The following is a 7861-nucleotide window of genomic DNA, read 5'->3' on the forward strand; positions in this document are numbered from 1 at the left end:
TTTATCCAAAAAACTCAGTAGGAAAAAGTTATTAAATTAAGATCATGCTGGTATGCTTGCTAAAACAACAGATCATTTGATAAGGCTCATTCCTGAACCTTATGGCCGAAGTATATCTGCATGTAAAGATACGTAAAATGTGCCTAGATTGTAGTCCTAGTTTTCCTTCTCACTAAATTAAGCACAGCTTCTAAATGGAATTATCTGATGAATATAAAAATGACATACTTCCATTCAATTCTTTATAGCTGACGCTCAGTTCTTTAGGCTGGCTGTGCTTTCAAACACCTTTTATTTTCCTACTGATACAAACTGATATTATTTTCTAACAGCTTGTGCCTTTCCTCTCTGCCCATTTCTCCAAAGGTGTTGTGCAAACATGCTTTTCAGCAGATGCTTCATCTCCTATTCAACAGCCTGAATAACTGATAAGACTGAGGTGCAATTTTAAATCGTGGCCTTGGCAAAATATGGAATCTGCACAAAGCAGGTTCTGTTTCTGTTCAAAAGCTGGCTCTATTAAAAAAAAGTAAAAAAAGCCATGAACGCATAATGATGTTGAAACTGTTTATTTTTGCTTTGCATAGCAAAAATGAGGAGAGACACTGGGTACAAGCTCCTGAACTAAAGCCAGTCATGCAAATACTGACTAATGAGATGGCACTAAGCTCATTCCTGTAAGATACTGCTTGTATTTTCAGCAAAATGCCCAAGTTTCTGCTGGAGGCTTAAATGCATCAACTGAAAGCATCTAACTAAGGTACCCTAGTTGAAGTCATCTAACTCAAGGCTCTAAAACATGGCTAACCATTTGCTGGGTCAGGGTTCTTAATACTCCACGGGAAGTAACTGAAGCAGTAACTGTGGTACTGCTATTTCTGCCATGCTTTTGAACCACGTAGGAAGATACAATATTTAATGGAGTGTTACGAGTTTCAGTTGAAGATGGTGCTGATACAAACAACTCCATTAAAATAGACTGTATAATAGCTTTGGCATGGTTTTATTTCAGTGTATCATTTCGAGCAGATCTCTGTTTAAACCTTAAATAAAACCCATCTCAGATCACCATGTATGCTGTTACACTTGGAAGGATCATGAAAGAGCACAACTAAAGAGGCTGACTGGATTTCCAATAGCTCTAAATAAATGGCATGCATAGCTTCTCTCAGTTGTCTCTCATTACTACTGTGCAAGTCTTAAAAACACTAAGTTTCTTCTAAGTCTTGATATCAATATAGACACTGGAATCCTGTCACCTTCTACTGGAGTCTCACTGGGTAGCTGAGGATGGCCGGCTGCCTTTATCACTAGATTTTTCCTAGATCCCTTTATTTTGTTTGATGCTTGGGCTTCTGAATTGTACCTTCTTCAGCCCAGAGTCTCCCCGTGTTGTTTGTGTTGCTGTGATTAGATTTTTACTCCAGAGTGGAATGATCATCATCTACTTCAGCTGGGAAAAGAGGGGGCCATTCACAAATAATAGTCATACTTAAAACCCGAGTCCCAAATAAAGAGAGCACTGCTTAATAAAGGTGACACACAACAAAGCCTAATTTCAAACAAATCATGCAACTCTTTAGTAATGACTGCCCAACGTTCCTGCTCATTTCCAGTTTAGAAGATCAGGACACCTAAGCAGAAACTAATATATTTGTCATTCTAAACCATCGGTCATCTGTCATTTGTCTCATTTCTTAAGGTAGCAAAAACCTGGCAAGGTGACCAACCATAGTTTTATCATACTTAGTGAAAGGATGCAAGTGAGTGGAAGAAAATTATGTAAGAGTCATTTTGTTTGAAAAGATAACTCAATGTAATTTTTACAAACATGCAAAATCCTTGACTTAGCAGCAGAAGCACAAAATCTATTAACTTATTCTTTGCTTTTCATGAAGTTACTTTATCAGCATTAGCCAGCTTCCTTGTTTTTCCTTTCCGAGCAAGTGATTCAGTAGAGGAGCTTGATGGTTGTGGAGCGTACCATTCATGTAATAACAAAAGAGGAACATATTCAGGAGTTTACCCATTTTCCATCATGACTCCAAAACCAATTCTACTGGCATTATCTGTAATTGTCAAGCAATACACATCTGGCTCATTTTTCAATAATTTTTAAACCTAAAATTTAGAAAAATAGTAATTTTAAGTCAGATAGATAAACACCTCTACTATTAATTTTATATTAGTCTTAAGGAATAGCACTTTGATGGTTATTTAATACAGTACAATAATCAGTGACAATTAAAAAACCCTAGGATTTGAAGACAGTAAGATCAACATGTCACTAATTTTGCACCATTGCAAAAAACCTAAATCTTGTGAGATGAATAAATAGGAATGCTGTTTTAAGACACGTTAAGTAATTATATGCTATTCGGTTTTGGAAACCACACTTAAGGGTGGAGGGAGTTCAAAAAAGCAACAGGATAGAGAAGAGGTGCAGAAGACAATGACTTCTAATGAAAAATATAACAAAGCCTAGAAACAAGAGGACTGAAGTCATTAGTTCTCAGTAATGTGAAAGTTTGCTTCCGAGAGGAAAGGGACAATCTGTCTAAGTGAAAAGGACAATAATTAATGATGTCCTTCGGATGGAGCACTGGAGGTTTAAATAAGACACTAGGGAGAAAACAAAATGAAGAAAACCTGTCCAACCATAATGACAGTGAAGCACTGGAATACATTACTTTGGAGAGTAAAGACCTCCAGTGACGAAGATGCTACAAGACAGGCTAGACAATCATGTCAGCATCGGTTTAATTGTAACTGATTCTGCCCTTGGGTAGGGGAAATGGATTGGATCAGCAGTTCTTGAGCTGTGGGAAGGCACTGACATATCCCTGGAGGCCCAGACAAAGCTCCAGGAGAATTTAATCTGATATTTCTCCTTCTTCCTACCTTTTCCCCTGAAAGTTCTCTCTGAAAATCATTTGAAGAATGTAGTATTTACTCTCAGCCAGCAGGACAGGAGGAGAGCAGAGCCATCAGATCCACCCTACCTAAGGGTGTATTTTAAGCACTGCCAGTGGCCAGCTGGGTGGAGACTTGTTGCCTGTTCCCTGCATTCCCCTGGCGAAAGTGAGCTGAACTGTGTTGAAGGTTATGCTACCACAGCAGCACAAAGTCCATGGGGAAGGCTGACCTTTCTCTTCCCAGTGGAATCCAGATCCACAACTGAGGAACATTTAAAGGCGTAGGATGTGAGGAATGGTGCAACTTCCCAGGGTCATCGAGACTAGGATCAGGGAGAGGAAGCTTCTAATGATGCCTGGCGATTCAGGCGATGGCTGCAGAACACAAGTACCCAGGGACAAGGTTCTAGCTGTTGTACAGAAGTACCACCTATTTACTGGAGTGAAAATAGGGATGTTTGTATATATGAAAGGCCTATCCTATTACAGTAGAAAGATAGGCCCAATAATAATAAATTTCAGTACCGTTGAAATAAATGACCTCCTAAATGGATTTCCAGCTCTGCTTTCTACTTGTTGCATATGTAATTAATTAATAACAAAATAATTACATTCTCCACACTCATAGAAAATCTGATAGATGTTCAGGTATTTTAAGCAGCAAACCTGGATACTATGCTTTGGTTTCTACCTATTCAAGAAACACTGGAATAATGTTTCACAGTATTTTCTTTGAGAAGTGTTAATTTTTGATGGAAGGGATTGGCAAACTGGGTACATGAATTTTTAGCAACTAGAGAACATGTTCAGTAAGTAATCCTTACTGTGCTGATAATTTCTGAGTAGTTTCATGCAACTATTCACCACCTAAACTCTTGGTTATTTTTATAAATACCACATCTAGCCATCACTTTTCAGCATGAAAAGTGCATTTAAGCTTACAAAAAATAATACCTACCATTCCGGTTTCTAAGATCCACAATACGATATAGTCGATTTTCTCTTCTTCAGTGTAGCTGGGAAGCACCAGATAGTGGCCAATGTAGGTCGAGGCAGTAGTGTATAGAAAGAGGATGGATGTACTGGTTTCAAGAAGACGGAGTTGGCACAGGGCTTGCAAACTGAAGTCAGAGAGATGGTGCACGTGGTATGAACACACTGTGACCCAGGGAGCAGGAGATCATCTGGCAAGTCAGTCACAAGCTCAAGAACTGATGTCAGCACTTTCCGTTTTTATCTCATTTATATCTAATTAAAACATGTAGCCTTTTCTCAATCTTAGCATATTTATTTATATAAGTAGTTAAGTGGCATTGGTGTTGGTCGATGAACCTTAAAACCAAATGGACCTCTAGGCATAAGTCCTTTCATATGGACATATAAATTATTGTATATGTACACATATGCACTTGTAATAGCTTCTCCAGCTGATCTGTCTGTTGACCCCATGCAGTGATGACTGAGAAAATCAAGGTAAATCACGTCAAATGAACACAGGGCTGAGACTATCTGCGGTAAGTCAGATGGGAGACTGTTCATAGCAAAGCCAAGCACAGCCCACCAGTGATACTTTATATATGCAGATGACAGTAAATAGCAAAGAGTATTAATAAACTTTGCAAACTTGCGAAAAAAGGAATTCTGGTTACAACACAATGAAACTGTAAAATTCTTATGACAATTTAAAATTTGATCTTTAGGAAGAAAAACTGTAGAGTTTCTGATTAGAAAATTAATCAGTGTAAATTAAACAATCAAAAGGTGGACTTAATTACGATTATGACCCCAGAACACTCACCTATTTGAGACCTTCCTGATACCAGATCCTAATGGAAACTGTGGAGTGAAAACAAGATAGAAATAAGTGACATAATAAAAAAAAGGAATACAAAGTAGGACAAAATAGCTTCTCAGCATTCTAACAGTTGTTACATAACATATCCCTCAGGAAGCAGAACAATATTTTGAGATTTGAGAGAAACTGTATAAACACGATACATTAAGATGTTGTTTCTTACCTTTTCATCTCCACTAAGCAAGTACTGATCAATGGCATTATGTTTTTCACTAGTAAGTTCCTTTTTTTTCCATTTCTTGTTTTACCTTCTTCTCCAGTCTCCTGTCTTAATTTCCTTCCACCTTTCCCATGGGGTCCAAAGTTCTGAAAAAATATTAAATATTGCCATTTGTCACCTGATAAAACCTTTTGATTACATTCATTGAAGCAAAATTGCTCAGAAGGAAGGATGCACAATTTACTTAATAGGTGATCACCACAATTTTAAGGCTTCTGGAAAACCTTCTCCCTTCTCGTCTTTTGTATATTATAAGCAGGTGGTGATAGACTGCACCTTAAATAACTACTGTGAACAGCGATGGTAGAGTCAAGATAAATTCCTTACATTTACTCAGAAGTCAAAACAGGCTGTCTGCAACTCCAGGCTTTAAGAGGTGAAGGGAGAGTAGTGAGGAAAACTGTCAGTACGCTTACCTTCCGTTCGCTCAGGACTGACTCACCAGTGGCCAAAACTTACGGGTTACAGATGGAAAAAAGATTGGAAAGCACTGGTTTAGACTGATGTCTAGAGAGCTAGTAATGCTACTTAAATAGTATTTAAGTGAGCATAGTCACAATTCCTCCTTCTCACTTCTCAGGCAGCTAGAGTCACTAGTTCTTGCAGTTGAAGGAATATAATAATTGTACGTCAGTCTGGTCTTCGTCTCTTTGATCTCCCTGCTTCAAGACAAGGACACTCTGGCTTTAAGGAAGGTTACAATGACCTCATTTATTTATTCCAAGAATTCATATTTCAGTGCAAATCCATGGCCTGGACAACTGATGTTTCAGCTCCAGCTCTGCAGTGCTAAAGAAGTTAAAGTTGTCACCTGTCGCTCCCTTGCTCATTCTCTTTTTGGGTGGAGTCTCCTGGTACAGATCCCTGGTGGCCTTTGACAGAAGTTGGCCTGCCAGAATAGGTTTCTCAGGAGTTTTCTTTGTATTCTGGCCCAGCCAACCCTTTACAAACCCAGTCTCTAAATTCCCAATGACAAAAAGGTCCCTGGCAAAACATCAGGATTCTTTGATATCACATGAACCATGTTCTGGGAACAGCACCAAAAGATCTTATCCAAACATTTCTCACAGAACTCACAAACACTAGGGAAAACCAATACAGTCCAACAGGCACAGGGAAGAATGAGTTGCATCCTTCTGCTCCAGTGAGGTCTTTATTACTGGTACAGGGTTTTATCCCCAGAAAGTGACTTCTTTTGCCTTCCTCCACTTCTGGAAAAGGGAGCCTTAGCTCACAGTTCGGGTCCCACAGTAGCTTTAAAATGAAGAAGTACAGCTGACCTTAACCAGCCTTAAAGTTTCCACTCAGATACACAATATACTGTAAAAAATTGCTTATTTTCCAATTTTAACTTTATTTAGAGACACTTCCATGAGTATATGATGGATTTTAAGAGAATGGCCTTTATGCTAATGACTATTGTGACTCAAGAAAACAATAATAAAAATAAAGATGGTTGACTGAACAATCATTCTATTTAAAAGTATTTAGCAGTTAGTTGTACAGAGCATGAACGTATGATTCGTTCTATATGTAAAACTTTGCGGATGATGCAGTCAGTGCCAGAGACAAACTCTTACCTATTCTCAGAGAAGCCAAGCAGTAGCCCCCCCTCAAGAATCCTGTACTCTTTACTTTGGCAAGGAACGATGTAATGACCTGACTGTGTCTTCACATACTTCTTTTTCAAAAGGTCATAAGTTAACATAGTCTAGTAAAAATATTAAAAAACCCCAAAAAACCTTGCCTGCTTTGTGTAATTAATTATCTAAATAAATATCTTGTTTAATTAGGTTTTACAGAAATGTAAAATATCCATAAGCATGCACACCCCCCCAAACTTACTTTCTGAATAAATTTGCATTTAGTTCTGAAAAATGAGTGTCAGAGAATCCGTGAGAGGCCAATCCCTTGTCTGTAAAGACAAAGAGTTTTGTATCCCTCACCAGCACAATTTCAATGCTTTCTACAAGTCCCTTTTCCATTCTAACAGCATGGCATTTTGATTTTACTATGTTCCACGCTGTAATCACTCCAGCACTGATTCCTGCATACAACATATCTCCAAGACAAAAAAAAAACAAAACACTCACCAATCTATGACTAGTAATTATTCTGCTTACAGAGTTGTCCCTGTTATGTTTTAAAGTTTGAAGTGGCTTGGTTTATGAATCTTCTGAACACTCTCACGACAGGGATCTCCAATTCCCCAGCACAGATATATATTTATCCATTTGCAACACAGGGCTGAAATCCTGGCCTCACTGAAACCAGTAGGAATCAGGAGTTCACTTTTGGATTTCTGAGCTTTCAACATTAAAAAAAAATTATTTTTCTTCATTTTTGTGCTATAATTTGGCTGAGATACATTCTAAAAAAGTCTCCACATCAAAGTGTTGTGAGGATGAGTCCTTTGGCTAACTCTTTATGTTCAACTTGTTTTTAACCGGATGATTCCAGCAGTGCTCAGCATTATGTTCGTTTATGTTAGTTCCAAATCCAGCCCTTTGCAATATGTAAACTACTTCAGAAACAGGCAAGGTAAACCAGGCACAAATTACAGAAATTAGTATATTTTGTCTGTTCTTTTTGGCAGAACCGCCTTTTAAAGGTTTCAGTCGTTTTCAAATGCAACATTGTGCCTGTCATGTTGTCGTGTCTGCTACCTGCCCTAATCTGAAAGAAAGGGAATGTTTAAACATCAAATACGTGTATTTTGAACTTGCCTGGGACAATTCTGCATAGCCACAATGTCTCAAATTCCATTTGTGTTTTTTCCCTTGTTTGTAGTAACAGTCAAAAACTGGTTGTCGTGGTTTAACCCCAGCTGGCAACTAAGCACCACACAGCCACTCGCTCACTCCCCCCAGT

Source organism: Aptenodytes forsteri, unplaced genomic scaffold (assembly GCF_000699145.1).
Source record: "Aptenodytes forsteri isolate BGI_AS27 unplaced genomic scaffold, ASM69914v1 Scaffold65, whole genome shotgun sequence".
Lineage (NCBI taxonomy): Eukaryota > Metazoa > Chordata > Aves > Sphenisciformes > Spheniscidae > Aptenodytes > Aptenodytes forsteri.